We start from the raw sequence: 17,747 nt of genomic DNA on the forward strand, positions 1-17,747 counted from the left end.
CGATTCCGAAAGTACACTTTGTGAATTAGACACATAGGGAGAATCTAAATCATTAGGATTAGAATAATTATCAGTAAAAGGCTCAATAGGCCTTGAACTCACACCTTTCAGACGTCTAACCCTATCCCTCTCTAACTTCTTCAAATAAGAAGTTAAAGTCTTCCACTCTTCTGCATTTAATCCCTCGCATTCATTACAAGTATTATTAGCAGAACACTGAAACCCCCTACATTTACGACATACAGTGTGAGGATCAACCGAAGCTTTCGGTATCCTCACCCTGCAGCCTACATTCACACACATTCTCACACTCACATTTGAATCAGACATACTGAGAAAAATCCAAAAAGCAATTCCAAAAAACAGTCCACAGTAGCGAATGCCAAAAACACGATCCAGATACGTCACCAAAAAGCCGAGAAACGATGATCAAAGGATGAAATAAGAATCTAAGTCAGGAGGTAATAGCAACAATGTTGATACCACCGGCGACAGAGAAAATATGATAGAAAACGGGGATGGTTCCTAGTCCTGCCGCCCAGGGCAGGCCGGTAGATCACCTGACCTACCTGTAGCGGGTGGCGCGAAATTTGAATTTCTGTCGGGGACGACGGAGTCTTAGCTATGTATATATCTGACAGGTAAGTTGATTGTATGAAAATATAAAATACTGACCCACTGTTAGAAAAAGAGCGCTAATCCTTAAGTGCTAGAAACATAAAGAAAATAAACAAATAACAAAAATAAGAAATTCTGAGTTCAATAACTCGAAGAAGGAAGAAAAGGAAAAAGGCGACGAAGAACAACGAAACACAGCTCCGAGACTGGGTATCCGCTGACGAAGTCATAACACTTCAAAACAGCTGAGAAGGCGAACGAAGCTAGAGCGACGAAACGCAGTGAATTTCTATGAAGAATACTGAACTAGGATCGCCGCATTTGTAAGCCATATCAACTCGACAATGCGTTACAGGGAAACGCAAGAACTCATAGGAGCGGACAGAGAAGATTTCAAATTCAGCGCAGCGAAACTCCATGGAAAGGCGATTGACGGCGGAATTCTTCAATCAACCTAAGAGCGCTAAACTATCATAATTATTGAGATAGCGCCCCATTTCTCCATACATCGCTACGATTTCCCCAAACGACGAACGCCGCTGCCACCGGCATTAAGCAACGGCAGCGCAGTAGACTTCAACAGTGGCACAAGAGAACTTCAACGGCAACGCACAGACGACAACGCAGAAGTGTTCGGTGCAACCAGAACAAGAAGAAAGAAGAAAAGTTTGAAGTATCCTAATAGATTAACGTCTGACAATAAATCAAAATAAAAATTCTCACACACTGCAATAAAATAAAAATGCTTTTATAAAATAGTTCATAACAAGCAGCTTTGAGATAAAAAATTTTTTTTTTTGCCGTAAAGTTGTAAGATAAAATCATTTTCTTTCTTCCTTCATTGTTTGTGATAAATCTAGAACCATAAAGATATTGTCATTCAGTTCATAAAGTGCAGTGGTGTGAATAAGGAATAACGGCATGTGCTAATGTTAATGTTTTTCCAGATTGAAGGAAGGAAACACTAGGAAATAAGAAAATTAGATAGGCAAGATAGGGACCGCAATAGGGACAACAGACTCCAACCATGAAGATAATGTAAGTACAGCAATGCATCTATTTTTTTAAATTGTATCTAGTCCAGCTGTTGGTATGAAATGAATAGAAACTTTATGAAATTATTACCAGGTTACAAAGAAGCCGAACTCCCGACTTGAACCATTATAGCCTGCGTCCAACCCGACAGACGATCGAGACTAAATAATCAGACTAATTTTCCCCCACGACGATTGCATAGCGAAAGTCCACCCAGAGTACCGCTTTCGACAGTAGCAAATAGACCCACGACTAGTGTGATTGTTGCTAACCATAACAACATTCCTAACCCATTGCAAGCGCAAACTAGATATTCTAGAATGGCACAGGCCGCTGTAATAACACAGGCTACACGCTTTTGCGGTAATGTAGAAAAGGGTCATCCTGACAGAATTAAGTTAGAAGCGTATTCAGTAGCTCCGTTGATAGCAGAGACCGAAAGTCAGATTTCATCCAGTGGAATTACCGATGAACACAAGAAAATAGATGAAGCGTTACTCTATGTTAGTTCAGAAAAGGGAGATGCGCATCACACTCTTACTTCATTCAAGTTTCAGGAAATTAAAACATTTGCTGAATTCAAGGTGTGCTTTGAAATCTGGGAACCGATTAATCAACAAGATCGATGGTACAATCTCGGTAAGTTTTTACACCAGAAATATGATTGTACAGTATTGCAAACCTCCATACTGATGTAGAAAATGCTATCCATAACTTAACTAGCGATTTAAAAAGAACCAGACTAGTTATTGGAGATTGTGATGCTTTTAATCGTGATGTAAAAGATTTAGTAAGTATATGAGAGATTTTGAACTACATAGTCCATGGTATAGTATATGACGCTATCGGGGAGGAAGAAAAAAAAGTTTTTAAGAAACAAAGAACCTGATCCTAAGCAGGATAGTCTAGCAGCTTCAAGATGTATGGAAAAGGAACTGTGCAAAAGAGGACTGCATCTGGCAAAAGAATTTACAGGTTTTGTAAATAATTGAAACCCTGGTAGAAATAGGAATAATTTCCAGGGAAGGACAGATAGTGTTCCAGACAGATCTAGAAATTTCAAGCATAGACAACAGGGGAAACAAGATCCTAAGAATAATCCAAAGAATAGTAATGAAAATTTTTTTCAAAGCAAACAAATAGTAAATATAGGCCTCAACAGCATAGAGGAAATCCAAACAATAATAATCCAAGTTCGTTCAGCCAAACCCATAGCCAGAGTCCCGGAGATAATAATAAAACTCAAAGTAATAAGTAGGAACAAAATTGGGCAAATTGTGATTATTCCAACCACACAACTCAAAATTGTAGGCGACCAAGGTATTGATTGTTCTCATTTTATTTTACCTTTCTTATAAAGTTTTTTTGTTTACATTCTATTTCCAAGCTTGTATGGCCAATTCTGTTACTATTTCAAAGGGCGACACAGGTCGAGCCCAGAAAAGGGATTTTGACAAAGGAAAAAGCTATTTCTGGGGGAAGACCTGTGTCACCCAGTGAACCCATCCCTCTCTTTTCCATTTCCCCACCCTTTAGCTGGCCCAAGCTTGGGTGCGTATTTCAGGAATGGCGTTCTTGGCAGAGGCAGTAGTAGTAGCGAGCGGAAGGTAGCTGTTGTAACAGCACTTCTGCAGAGGGGGATTTTGAGAGAGGAGAGATATATTTGGTGAAGTATCTGTGATAGTGGCTTCCACTCGCCCCTGATGCTATACCGACACCCTTTGAGGGTGAGTGAGCCAAAGGTAGTATCCATATGGCTTTTTCTCTGGTATATTTAGCATTTATTTATACCTAGAAATGAGTGCTATAGGAACATTTCACTTGGCGACACAGGTCTTCCCCCAGAAATAGATTTTTCCTTTGTCAAAATCCCTTATTTATCTTGTTCACAAAGGCTTTTTTTTTTTTTTTTTTTTTTTTTGGTAAAAATGCAATATGGATACTTGTCTCCATGATGGTAAATGCAAGTTTTTTTTTTAGTAAATTCTTTAATGATAATTTCCTTGTCAGCAGAACCATTCTTTTATTTTGAAGTCTACTTTTTTCCACACTTAAATATACAGGAAACCTGCTTCTAAAGGATCTTGGGTAAGTGTTTGTCTAGCTTTTCCACTGTGTCACATCTGTTATCAAAGAATTTTTTGTAAGAAAATACAAAGAGAAATAAACTTGACTGCACTTACTTTGATAGTTTTATGTTTTACAGATAAAATCTGAGATCATACGGGGGCAAAAGGCATGAAGACTTTCATAGTAAGTGGAATACTTTGGTGCAGAGTGAACTTGGTAATCAAGGGCATACTTTTTAAAAAAACTTTCTGGATCAATGAAATTAAATACAATTGTATTTTTTTTGGCAATGGCAGTGTTAGTGGCTTGACAGTTCAACAATGTAAGAAGTACGTTACTCGTATTACTGAAATCAAATAGTGGAGAGTAAACACAAACATCTACATTGAAAAACTATTTATTGTCTTCATACAAACTTAACATGTTTGGTTCAAAAATACATGGCTTTACATTTAAGCAAAAAGACTATATGGCTCAAAAATTAGATTTAATCAAAAATACTATATGGCGTTACAGGCAATCATTTTTCTCTAAGGATTGAAGATTTGTGCTACAATGCACTTAACCATGCTAGCCACCCATTTCTACGTAATATAATTTTTTTTCATCTCTTAAAACGCTGGTCACAGCACATTCCCTCCTTCCGTAGTCCACATAAAATCCACAATGCCTTTTTGACACCTATACTACTCCTTTCCTTTTCCTGCAGGCATGGGCTAAAAATATACGGGAGACAGACCATTGTCATTAGGCAGAAAGAAGTGCAACTGGATATTCATCACTGCAGATGTAACAGTTGCACTTATAGGAGCAGACTAAATGACCACAACATGCTGGTGGACATTGCAAGGCAGCAGCTGATGTCACGACACCTGTAATCCTACTTAATCCGACTCCAGCACCAGTGGCAGTATTCAAGCATGACCTGACCAAACCTGCAAAGCACCATGTTCAGCATCACAGTCACAGAGGGTCCCCCAGTCCAAGCCTGCTTCAGACATTTGGCCCCAAACACGCTTTCCAGGACATGGAACAGGCAGGAATATGCCATAAAGCCACCAGCCTGTGGGCTTCTCCCCTCCACATCGTACCAAAAGCTGACGGCCCTTGGTGACCTTGGATGACTTGACTTGAAAGCACAACCCGATGGGTACCCGCTGGCATCATAGTAAAGGTGGGCATCATCACATACGCATTAAATTATTGCTGCTTCAGCTTTTGGAATGCAGACACGACCTTCCAATGTATGAAAGACGAAATCATGGGTGACCTACCCTTCAGTATAGTCTTCATTGATGCCATTCTGATACTCAGCCCCAACATCAACAAATGAGACATCAGACAGGTCCTGTAACTACCTAAAGAAAATGGACTCATAGGGTGGAAGGACAAATGGGCAAAACCAACAGTAGAATTCCTTGGTCACCAAATCAGCCCAAACAGTGTAAATCCCCTCCCTGATTGGAGTACACAATTTAGACCATCTTAATTCGGGAGAAAGTCCCAACTTCTGGCAGGTATGTGGGGCAAAGTCTGTTGATCAGTACTCAGGTTGTTCTTCCGTGCACTGATATTTGGTAGGCTTTGTCCCTTTGCTGCAAGATTTTGTGAGGGGTCCTAAGTAGGCAGATGATTGGAGGGCCGATGGGCATATCTAATCTGATGAATGCATGGCATTACGTACATTAATGGCTCTACGACATTAGAGTGGGTGGTTGGGTCTTGGAAAATGTCTGCTGGAATTGCCAAGGACTGACAGTAGAGTGCTTCTGCTGGCGATGCATTAAATGCTGCATGTGGGGAGGTTCTTTCCAATCAGATCCATGGCAATTCTTTTATCCACCTCCTGTCTTTGGTGGCTGGTTGTTATGGTGATGACTGAAGTGGAAATGCAGGCAGTTTCATTTTTCAGTTGCTTTCTGAAAGAGAAAGGGAAAAATCATTAGGGATGGGAAAAATCATTAGGGATGGCATCTTAACAGTAGTTTTACTATTATTTTTGTAGCAGTTCTAAGGTGTCTAAATAAAAAATCTCTTTCTCATAAACACTTTGTTTTCCTTAATTACCTAAATGCTGTATGGTGTGGCCTCATTATTATAAAAGCCTGAATGAAGTAAAAAATTCTGTTACAATACATTTCTGTCTATGCACTTATTGCCTTTTTTAACTGGCAATATCTAAACGCAATAGTCAAATTGCTATGCAATATCAACGGAATTTAAAGTTTCAATAAAATAAGCACGTACATTTGTTTGTGGAAATATCAATCACAAAACTTCTAGTTTCAATAAAATATGCACTTACATTTATTTGTGGAAAAAACTTGAGATATTGGCCTGTAGTTTTATGGGACTCGTTGGTCCTGGGTATGGAGAATAAATGTTCTCCCTTTCTCTTTCAGAAAGCAACTGAAGTCTCATTTGCTGAGTGTCTTGTTTCTACAGTCATCACCATAACCAGCTAAAAAAGCTGAGCCCATGCAATGATCACTATTTGTTCCGACACGTAATACAAACCCTCGGTCCTTTACATAAGGATTTACTTTCAGCGCCAGCTGGACCTGTTGTAAGATTTCTAACAAGGTAGTTCAGTAGTAACTACTTGTCCGATGGTCGGGAGTCCTGCCTGACTGGAGATAAACCTTCCACTTTGCTTTCAGCCGCTGTCGGATGAAGACGTGTTCATTCACACCTGTACCCACCATCGTCGTGAGAATTTCTAGGCTTTCGATTATGAATCTGCTCTGTTTCACAACTTTTCCTTGGTGTAGTACTTGTAGTGTGGATCTGCGTAAGTACTTGTTGATTTCTTTTTTTGTTTACTTTGTGGTTTGCATCGAGAACTCAGAGCCATGCAAACCAATGAAGGTGAGAAGCCCACCCGCCCCCAACCAACTGGAGTGTGTGCCCTGGTGTGGAGGGCCATAAGTTTGGGTCTTTTAGGTCCTCTGAGCAAATGGACCCCCATTTAGTGCGCACAGTGCCGAGAGCGCGAGTGCTCTCAGTCCGAGGCCTGTGACTTTTGTATTTCGTGGTCGGAGGAGCAGTGGGAGCGCTATGAGAGGAGGAAGAGGGCATGTAAAGTAGCCAATGGGTTGTTGGAAAGCTCTCCAGCGGCACCTCTGGTGACCAAAACGTCATTCTCATACCTCCCTCCTAGCCAGCTCCCTCGTATGGCTCTTTCCCCTGTGGGGGATATGTCGCGTTCTGCCTCTTCGCTCGACCTGTCAAGCGCAGACGAAGGGCCGTGACATCCCGACCTGGAACTTTACTTGGGGTCTTCCGTCCACTCGGGGTGGGATGTCCCCCACACCCCCCCAACCGGGCAAGCGGGAATCCCCCCCTCTAACCCAACTGTTGCTTCCACAGGTATGACTGCTGCCGCGGGTGGAGACCTCCAGCAGGTCTGGCGCTCGCTGAGCCTTCCGGGCACTCCCAGCATTCAGGGGCTGTTGTTACACCTGGCTACCCCTGTGACCCATGGCCCGGTGACGTTGACAACAACCACCTGGGTATGCTGCGCCACCGTACCTGGTGTATATGCAGCACGTAACGTCGGTGACTCCCTCAGCTGCTGTGCAGCAGGCCCCAATGATGTTTGTGCCGCGGGAGGAGGTGGTTCCTCCGCTTGGGTTTGGTGTCCTCGCCCCAACCCCTGACTTTGAGTGCCTGAAGAGCTCTCCACTTGACCGCCCACCAGTTCCTGTGCCTGATCCTGCTGTCTCCGTTCCTGCCGCAGGTCCCTCCCTCCGGACAGGTCCAGTTGGGTTGTGTTGCTACCGCAACTGGCCCAGCTCTGTCCTGGATGGAGGACCTGACAGTGGTCCTGAGGAAACTAATGAAGAAGAGGTCCAAGAAGAAGAGGAAGGTGTCATCGTCTTCTTCGTCGTCGTCTGCTGCCGCCTCTTCCCCTTTGACTTCCAAGGCCCCACAGCCGAGGAAGAAGTCTCACACAGAGACCTCTAAGGGTCTGTCCCGCTCCGGTGGGACAGGTGGGTCTACTGCTGGTCCTCCTGTTCCTTTGGGAACGGGGCCTGTCTCTCCTTTCCTAGGGAAGAAGAAGACGGGGACCGTAGGGGTGCCAGCTACCGCTGGTACCTCTTCTCCTGGTTCCAGAGGTTTCGCCTCTGCACCAGGAACCGTCTCAGCCACTTGCTCGCGAGCGTACGGTCACCTGCTGGTGACTGTGCAGTCAGGGTCCAGACCGCTGAGCCTGCTCGCCGTCAGAACCTAGGCACAGAGCGGAAGACTGGTGGGAGTCGCTCGGGTGACTCTTGCCAGGCCGGCGATTGCTCTTGTGGCGATCCCCTGGTTCCCAGGGGTGACATGACGGTCCCACCAGACCGATCACGTGCCGAGGCCAGGAAGAGATCCCCCCCGGTCACCAGGCCCAGCCTTGGCAGGATCAGGTACCGTGACGCGTTGAGAGGATGTGGCGCGCTCTTACCGCGTCAGTGGACACTACTGGTCACCCGACTGTCGCTCCCACCGGGACCGGACGGCTCGCACGACTGGTAGCAGTTTGCCTGTTGCACGGTACCGTTCTCAGTCCAGCTGTCCTCCTCACAGAGTCCGCGGAACTAGACCTGCAGCTCGGTCGCAAAAGCAGGTTGGCGATTGCCTGCAGTCCTCCCAGCCCACCGGCTCTGCTGGTAGGCAGGGTGGGAGCGTCAGGTCTTCCTCAGCTGTCCCTTCAATCTCCTTGAGCTACACCAGGAGGAGCGAGGCAACCCACGGTCCCGCCACGAGAGCCTATGAGCCTGGTTCGGTCCTGGGATCGAGCAGGTCGTACGTGCAAGTGGTTGGAGGAGACCACGAGGGGTCTGGCGAGGTTCTTCCTTCTGAAGGAAGAGGGTCTTGGGAGGTGATTGGCCTGGATGGATCTGACAGAACATCGCCGCAGGACACTATCACTCCCGAGATTCAGAGGTCCTTCGCAAAGGTCATTGCACTGATTCATCAGTACAACGACCTCAGGGAAGGATTGGCGGTTGCTCCCTCCGAACCTCCATCGAGGTTGGAGTCGTTCTGGAATCCTAAGAAGGAACCCAAGACGATGGTGGGTTTGCCCCGATCCTCCTTGGCTGACGGTGTGCTGGGCCAGGTTGACTCTTGTCTCCGGACAGGAGGGCTCACTTAGGTCCAGCAGGTCGGACAAGCTGCTTCCCCCTCCTCTGCCTCGTCAGCGTCGATTCTATGTGCCATCTGTAGACCCGTTGCCGACCAAGCAGGTTGACCCGGAGATTGCTAGGCTAACTCCAGGGGTGCCTCTCCATCACCTGCGGGCTGAGAACCTTTGGTTCTCTCAGCAAGAGGCATTGGCCCTGGAAGCAACTACCATGGCAGCCTTCCAAGAAGTCTCCTGGCTGGACCTTTGGTCCCTCACAGTGTCCAGAGTCGCAGCGTCCTCGGGACCCTTCGCTCCCGAAGAAGACTTCGCGTTTGGGAGACTGTCAGTCTGGAGGTAGAGCCATCTCTTACCTCGCCCACCAGGCGGCCAACCTGGTCCTGAGATGTCGAGACGCAGTCCTGGCTTGGGTGACCTGGACAGCCGGTCAGGAAGTGATGTTGGGTCTACAAAACGGACCGTTGCTGGGTTCCTCCTCTCTCTTCCCCAGAGAGATGGTGGACGCTGTGGTGGAACAGCGGCGCGCTGATGACAGTAACCGCCTAGTACACCAGGCAGTCTTGAAGGCTTCTGGGCAGCCTCAAGCAACTGCGACCAAGCCTCAGAGCTTGGCTAGAGCTTCCTCTGCTGCCAAGACATCAGTTTCATCGAGGTTGAGAGGAAAGACCCAGCCTTCGACTTCTGCTTCAAGGAGCGAATGTCAGCCCTCCTCCCAGACCTTCCACTCCCGTGGGGGTCCCGCCAAGCGTAAGCCGAAGAAGGGGGAACGCTAGGGATGGCATTCCCCCTTACCTGCTGCCAAAAGTTGGGGGGGGTGCCTAGCGAGCCATTGGGCAACTTGGCAGCGCTACGGTGCCCGAGACCTAGGTAGTGAATGTCCTTCGGGAGGGATATCTGCTACCCTTCGAGTCGCGGTTACCCCTCACTTCGCACCCGGTCCACCTTTAGACATACGTTCCTGGTTCTGCCAGGGACGTAGCACTTCAGGAAGAAGTCATGACCATGCTGAGCAAGTGAGCTATGGAGATCGTACAAGATCAGTCGCCAGGCTTCTACAGCCGACTCTTCCTAGTGGAGAAGTCATCGGGGACTGGCAACGGGTGATAGATCTCTCTCCCTTGAACCGATTCGTTCGCCAGACTCTGTTCACGATGGAAACTGCACGCTCGGTGCTCGATTCCATCAGGGAGAACGACTTCATGCTTTCGGTGGACCTGAAGGATGCGTATTTCCAAATACCCATCCATCAGTCCTCCAGGAAGTACCTCCGCTTTATCCTCGACGGGATGGTGTACCAGTTCAGAGTACTTTGTTTCAGTCTCTCAACCGCCCCATAGGTGTTCACTCTGGTGTCTCAAATACCCATCCATCAGTCCTCCAGGAAGTACCTCCGCTTTATCCTCGACGGGATGGTGTACCAGTTCAGGGTACTTTGTTTCAGTCTCTCAACCGCCCCATAGGTGTTCACTCTGGTGTCCGCTTGGGCCCATTCGGTTGGGATAAGTCTCTTGAGGTATCTCGACGATTGGCTGGTCCTGGTGAGCTCCTGCTCGCAGTTGCTGGACAGGGATCGACTCCTCGACTTCTGCCGTGATCTGGGGATCGTGGTGAACTTCAAGAAGTCAGATCTCGAACCCAAGCATAGGATAAAGTACCTGGGCATGCTGATCGATGTAGTAGCAGCATGAGTCTTCCCCGCAGACTTGCGGATCAGCAGGTTCAGGGAGGCAGCCAGATGGTTCCTGTCTCGACGGGAACAGTCAGCTCAGCAGTGGCAAGTCGTGATTGGTCACCTGTCGTCACTGGAGAAGTTAGTCCCTCACGGGCGTCTTCACCTGCAGTCTCTTCAGTGGAGACTAAAGGAGTGTTGGTCACAGGCACGGGATCCACAATCCTTCCTGGTTCCTCTCGCGGAGGAAGTAAAGGAGGACCTGGCCTGGTGGCTTGACGACAGGAACCTCGTAATAGGAGTGCCTCTGCACACTCCCCCTCCAGAGATGTTACTGTTCTCAGACGCATCGACCGAGGGTTGGGGCGCACACCTGGAAGAGTTGCTGGCTGCAGCCGTGTGGAACCATCATGACAAGCACCTTCACATCAACGTCCTGGAACTCAAGGTTGCATTCCCCGCACTCCAAGAGTTCCGGGAACAAGTGATGGGACACTCAGTGGTTCTGATGAGCGACAACACCACGGTAGTGGCATACATCAACAAACAGGGGCTTAGTGTCCCTCCCATTGCATCAGTTGACATAGTGTCCCTCCCATTGCATCAGTTGACAATGCAGGTGCACGAGTGGGCTGTAGCTCACTCAGAGCTGTTAGCCAGATACATTCCAGGCAAGAGGAACGTAGTGGCAGACAAGCTCGGCCACCGGAATCAGGCAATTGGGACCGAATGGTCTCTTCACCCAGACATGGCAGAAAGGCTCTTCTTTGAATTTTAGCCTAGCCTAACCCCTTTTTTCTATACAAATGAATAATCTACCCACCTGTACATGTTCTCCAACTCCAGTATACTCCAGAAATCACCTTAGATCAACAGCACAACGAGACTTACGACCCAAAAACTCCTACCCGACAGAGAGCTCTCCCTTACCAACCAAACCCCACCAGCACGTGTCTCCAACTACACTGTTTTATTATTTACATCACACCGACGCCGCCGCCATCTTGTCTATGACATCACAACACAACTTAAATACATCAACAGACACCTTCTAGAATCAACCATATGCTGTCCATATATAGGACACCCACCATATTTCAACAATGCAGAAAATACCAATAACAATTATACAATATATAACCACACTTATCTCTACAATATATAATCACACTTATCTCTTTCTCCCTCCCCTCCGACTGTTTCCTAACCTAGTCCCCTCTTAATTTCCTTCATCCTCCAACTCTTTACCCTCTACATAATTTCTAATACATTTCCCTGAAACTCCTGCTTTAGTTAATACATCAGCCACTTGCTCCTTTCCTTTTATCCATCTCACCTCCTTTATTTCCCTGGATTCTATGGTTTCCCTTATTGCTGCAATATCTATTTTTAATCTCTTGCTACTTACACCAGTGCTCGATTTGATGGCGGTCATTAGTGTTTTACTATCAGTGTTAACCAAAGCTTCTAAATTTCTCCCTCCTACTACCTCTTCCCACAAATGCTTGAAATATATCAATCCTTCTATAGCTTCCCCAATACTCAGGGCTTCGGCCTCAATGGTGGATTTTGCCACTCTCCTGGATTTCCTAGACTTCCACCATAAGGGACTTCTCCTCTTCCTATCTGTCAAGGAAATAATATTACCCAGTTGAGTATGGCCATCTTGTTTCCAAATGAAGTGTCTGCATAAGCTTCCCAATAAATCTTTCTTCTTCCATCTCACTTATTGTAACTTCGCCCATCATGCTCTTAGTTTTTCTCACAATTTTAATAAGCTTCTTTATATCCCGAGTTGTTCCTTCTTTAAATGCTTTACTTAGTTCGCTAACATCATATGATATTTCTGGCATGGTATGTAGTGGTACCCAATTCAGCTGTCCTACCACTGATCTATACTCAGTAACTCCTTTTGTTCTAGCACTCTATTACCCATATATCTTCTAGCCTCTGGTTCTCTTATAGTATTTATACACTGCCACTGATTAAGGGAAAATCTATTCTCCTTCTGCTCTATTACTACTCCTATATACTTGAACCTTTTACTCTCTTGTTCTCCTACTTGCAATTTCCCTTTCAATTTCCCAATCGTTTCCTTAAGAATCCTTCAGTTCCTCCGTAGCAAAAATCATCTACGTGTGTACACAAAATGCCATTCAATTTATTGTCCTTCTTCCGAATGAATATATTAGGTTCTAGTCTACTGCTCTCACCTTGAAGCTCCTTCACTACTTTCACCACTTTACAATACCATGCTTTTGCTGCGTCCTTGGGCCCATAAATGGTTTTCTTTAACTTCCATAATCCCCTCCAACCATCTTCCCTAGGTGGCTTTAAATACACTTCTCTTTGTATCTGGTCACCTTGTAAATATGCAGTTTTGACATCCAATGTATAATCATTCCAATTTTTCACCTTATGGTTAGACAGAATTTTAAGATTTCAGCATTGCATGGGGAGGGTCCTTTTCCCACTCTGCCATCTCTTCTTCAAACCCTCTAGCTACCAATCTTGCTTTACATATCCTTTCCCCCTTTTATCTTTTCAGTTACTATCCATCTTGTAGATATAGCTTTTTGTCCAACATCAATTACCTCCTCATATACCTGGTTATCTCTCCAACTTTGAAGTTCTTTTTCTTTAGCTTCCATTATGCTTCTATTTTCAAATCCCAGCAACACCTCATCTTCAATTTTTTCTACTTGACTATAATCCCTCAAGTTAACCCACCCTTTGTCACCTGACTGAGAGTCTTGTACATTGTACGAATTAGCCCATGCTTGGCTTTATCTTTTTCCTGCAAGACCTAATATAGTCCAATCTTTTGCTTGTCCTGTATTGTTGTTTATAGCTCTAACTTTATTTCCCTTTTTGAATTTTGGTATCTCTTCCATTAACTCGCCTTCTATTGACCCACTTTCCCCGTTATCTTCCACTGTTTCCTCTACCACCTCTCTTTCTATAGTCTCTTCTGTGTCTGCACTCCTTCTCCCACCTATCATCATCTCCTCTCCTTGCCAATCTGCATTCCCTTCATTTGGTCCATCTGATCTACCTTTCACACCATGGGATTTATCTATTCTAGCAGATATCTCTTCTGTATCTGGTGATCGTCGTTGAATCCTAGTCACATGTATCCTAGCTACTTCTCTTAAAGAATACCCATGTTTGACTATTATTGTTTTCCCCGATACTCCCACTACCTGAGCAGGTCCTCTCCATTCATTTTCATTTTCCCTCTTATAGAGTACCTCATCTCCTACCACTGCTGCTTCAAATTTATATTCTCTGATGTTTTTGTTTAACGCTATTCTTATTTTATTACATGACTCCTTTTTTATAAATGCTTCTCTGGCTTTGTGCATTGCATTCAGTTTCCCCCTTACCATACCCTCTTCCATCCCTTTTTCTCTGCTTGCAGGACTTGAACTTTCTTCTCCCATTAGGTTAGGTAGTGAAGGGTTTTTTCCAAATACTAATTAGTTGGGAGAGAAACCTCCTTTATTCATTAAGCAGTTCCTAGCACTCGCTACCCATTTCAATGCTATGGACCAATTCACTTCCTCCTCCTCCATCATCTTTCTTACACTTCCCTTGATCATGCCTACGGTCTTTTCTCACAATCCATTGCTCCACGGAGATTCTGATGCTGTGGCTAATACTTTAATATTCCATCTTTCTGCCATCCTCCTTACTTTTTCATTTTAAAATTCTCACCCATTGTCTGACAATATTTTGGGGGCGCTCCAAATATAACAAACCAGCACTCAAAAAGTGTCTTTATTATAGTTTCTGGTTTCTTATCTTTTATCCAACAGGCCTGACAATACCTCGTTGCCATATCCACTATTACCAAGAACTTTCTTCTATCTCTCCCACATCCATCGTTACAACTTCATTAAACGTTTTACTCCAAGAAAAGCCTACTACTGATTTGGCGGGGTTTCTTTTTTATCTTTTTAAAAACCTCACAATTTTCAATCAGTTCCGTTAGTAACTTTCTTATTTCCTCTTTTTTTCTTTTTCAATTAACCCATTACGTACTCAATTGTGCTTCCTCTGTTAGCTTCCATATTTTATCTCCACTTCCGTGCCCAAACTGTAAATTTAATTTCTTCATTGTGTTCTTAATTTCCCTCAGATTCTTTCCCTTCCAACCCCCCAGTAATAATTCTTCTACCTTCCTCCTCCTTACAGGTACTCTTAAATGACCCTGTTCGTCTTCTCTTAACTCGACTTTCATTCCCCCTAATACTTCTATTATGACAATTTTCTTTCAAATTTAGGGTCACCCATTTTACTCATGGTTTGCTTACCTATCAGCCAGGGTATATCACCCTGCAGAATTTCTGTCTTCAAATAAAACTTTCTGTTTCTTAGTATCACAGGTATTTCTATTATTCCTTTGGACTTGTCTCACCAAAATTAAACACTTTATTAGACTCTGTCCTAGTGTCCCTCATTCTCCTCAACTCTTCCCGACTCAAATCCATGACAATACGTGCTAGTCACAATTCCCCGCAGACTGTTGATTTACACAGTGTCCAAAATTGCATCAACCACCTCCCACGACTCTTCCACTATTTTATTAACTTCTCCTACATAAAACTCTTCTTCTTCTGTCCCAGTTTCTGTTTTTAGCTTATTTTCTTCTAGTCTTGTTTCAGCTTTCTTCTTCTTATGAAAATTCTGAGGATAAACCCTAGGCCAATGCCATTCTGAGCTGCATATTGCACATACTGTTACCTTCCCTTCTTTGTTTATAGGATTTCTTCCACCCCTACCTTGGTTTCATCTTCCCCAATATCTCTGGTTTTCCCTCCCCTTCCCAGGAATGGCATCGCCTTCTGACGACCACCACCATTCCCATTCCTCTTTAGTTCCTAATCCCTTAAAGAGTCTTTTCATTGTTTGCGACATTGTTTCGTACTCTAACTTTTCTTGCCCACAAGCCAATAATACCATCTGTTTTTTATTTTCTGTGAGATTTGCTTGCTCTATTACATGATAACCCTGGACTTCCCCTTCAAGCGCGCCTTTCCCCATCGCTCTTTCACACTTAGATGCTGCCTTCTCGTATCTAATTAAATAGTCCGCTATTTTTTCACTAGATTCTCTTCTTATTAGAATGTATCTTTTTATTCTGCCGTAATTCTCCATTACAGAGTCTTTTAGGTAGGCTTTATCTAGTTTGTCTAGGATTATCTTTGGACCCTTTGTACCCGTAAGTTTATCTCTATCTAATCATTCCACTAGTTCTCAGGCTTTCCCTTTTAAGCTCATTCTCATTTCTATCGCAGGGTATTTTGTATCTTCTCCATACAACAATAGCCAATCTTTGGCTTGGCCTTTCCATTTTTTGTACTCTTCTTGTATCCCGCTAAACCTAGGACATTCCCTTCTCCATCTAGTCTTGCTTTGTTCACTGTCGGATCTAGGCATCTTTGATCAACCACGCTCTGCTACCAGTTTGAATTTTAGCCTAGCCTAACCCCTTTCTTCTATATAAATGAATAATCTACCCACCTGCACACGTTGAACTCCCAGTATACTATAGAAATCACCTTAAATCAACAGCACAACAAGACTTACGACCCAAAAACTCCTACCCGACAGAGCTCTCCCCTACCAACCAAACACCACCAGCACGTGTCTCCAACTACACCATGTTATTGTTTACATCCCACCGACGCCGCCGCCATCTTGTCTATGACGTCACAGCCTATGACGTCACAACACAACTTAAATACTTCAACAGACACCCTCTAGAATCAACCATATGCTGTCCATATATAGGACACCCACCATATTTCAACAATACAGAAAATACCAATAACAATTACACTATATAATCATCTTTGACCTGCGGGGGCAACCAGTTGTGGATCTGTTCGCCACCCAGCACAACAAGAAACTCGAGGTTTTCTTCTCAGTCGTGCCAGACCCATGGGCAGCAGCAGAGGACGCGTTCCAGCACCCGTAGGATAACCTCCTAGTTTATGCCTTTCCCCCGTTCTGCCTGATTCGCAAGGTGATCAGCAGAGTGCTGGTCACCAACAATCTTCGGATGATTCCGGTGGCACCCAATTGGTCTCGGGCTGTTTGGTATCCAGACCTGCTGGCTCTTCTCTCCGAAGCACAGCGAGAGATTCCCCCTTGGCACAACCTCCTGTGCCAACCACACGTGGAGCTGTAACCCCAAGCAGTTCAGTCCCTGTGTCTTCATGGCTAGCGGTTATCCACCATCTTGCGAGCGAGGGGCTTTTCTCACCGAGCAGCAACAGAGATGGCAGGGTACCTCAGAACTTCCTCTGCAGCAGTATACCAGGGAAAGTGGTCCGTCTTCTGTGGTTGTGTCGTGGACGGGGTCTCTCTCCACTCAGAGCCACTCTTCAGCAGGTAGCGGATTTCCTGGTCTTTCTTCGTCGAGAGAAGCTCCTCTCCGACTCTGCTGTTAAGGGCTACAGAGCCGCCCTGGCCCTAGTCCTTAACCCCTTCTTTACCGGGTGGGTGAGCAGAATGTAAACATTGTGTTCGCTGCCGAACTGAATCTCTCGGTAGTGACTCGAGTTTGGAGGGGTGGGTGCCCATCGTAAAAATATTTGCCAAAAATACACTAATCAAGACAGGCTAATGAATTATCAGGTATTATTAGCAACTATAATAGCGCATATTCTCTGTTAGTTTTATCATCCTACAGGGAAAATAAATGATTTTATGAAAAAAAATGTGAAACTCAGTGTCCCTTGTACAAGGGACACTGGTGGTCGATGAGAAAACTACGGTCTTGAATAGAAATTCGGTCTTACAGAATGTTGGTATAATGCACCTGGAACATGCACATAAGTATTCTCAAAATAGAAACAGTAAATAAGCACGTAATAACAAAAAAAGAGAGCAAAAACTAAAGCGAAAGCCCCGCCAATAAATATGGAAATCGCAAATTTTATAGTACAGTAATACTTTGGGTTACGAACCGATTAGTATACGAATTTTTTAACTTACGAAGTGACGACCTCATTCTGGAATACGAATTTCGCTTGGAATACGAATGCGCGAATTTCCATCATGGGAGGCCGCCTGATTTGTTTACATCGGATGAGCGTGGGATCTGCGAACGCATTTTTTTCGGCCAAAACTTAACGCCTGCTTTGTTTACATCGGATGAGCGTGGGATCTGCGAACGCATTTTTTTTCGGCCAAAACTTAACGAGGGTCCACGTGACT

General features: G+C 44.9%; 1 protein-coding gene across 3 annotated transcripts in view; it reads right to left on the reverse strand.

The window, feature by feature from the left end:
• Positions 1–4,092: 4,092 nt before the first annotated feature.
• Positions 4,093–17,747, reverse strand: part of LOC135198793 (uncharacterized) — a 98,066-nt gene continuing 84,411 nt past the window's right edge. For all 3 annotated transcript variants that reach the window (XR_010310891.1, XR_010310890.1, XR_010310889.1), the window contains one exon: positions 4,093–5,642. The gene's annotated coding sequence lies outside the window, so the exon portion shown is untranslated. The remainder of the gene's footprint in view (positions 5,643–17,747) is intronic.

Source organism: Macrobrachium nipponense, chromosome 22 (genome assembly GCF_015104395.2).
Source record: "Macrobrachium nipponense isolate FS-2020 chromosome 22, ASM1510439v2, whole genome shotgun sequence".
Taxonomy (NCBI): domain Eukaryota; kingdom Metazoa; phylum Arthropoda; class Malacostraca; order Decapoda; family Palaemonidae; genus Macrobrachium; species Macrobrachium nipponense.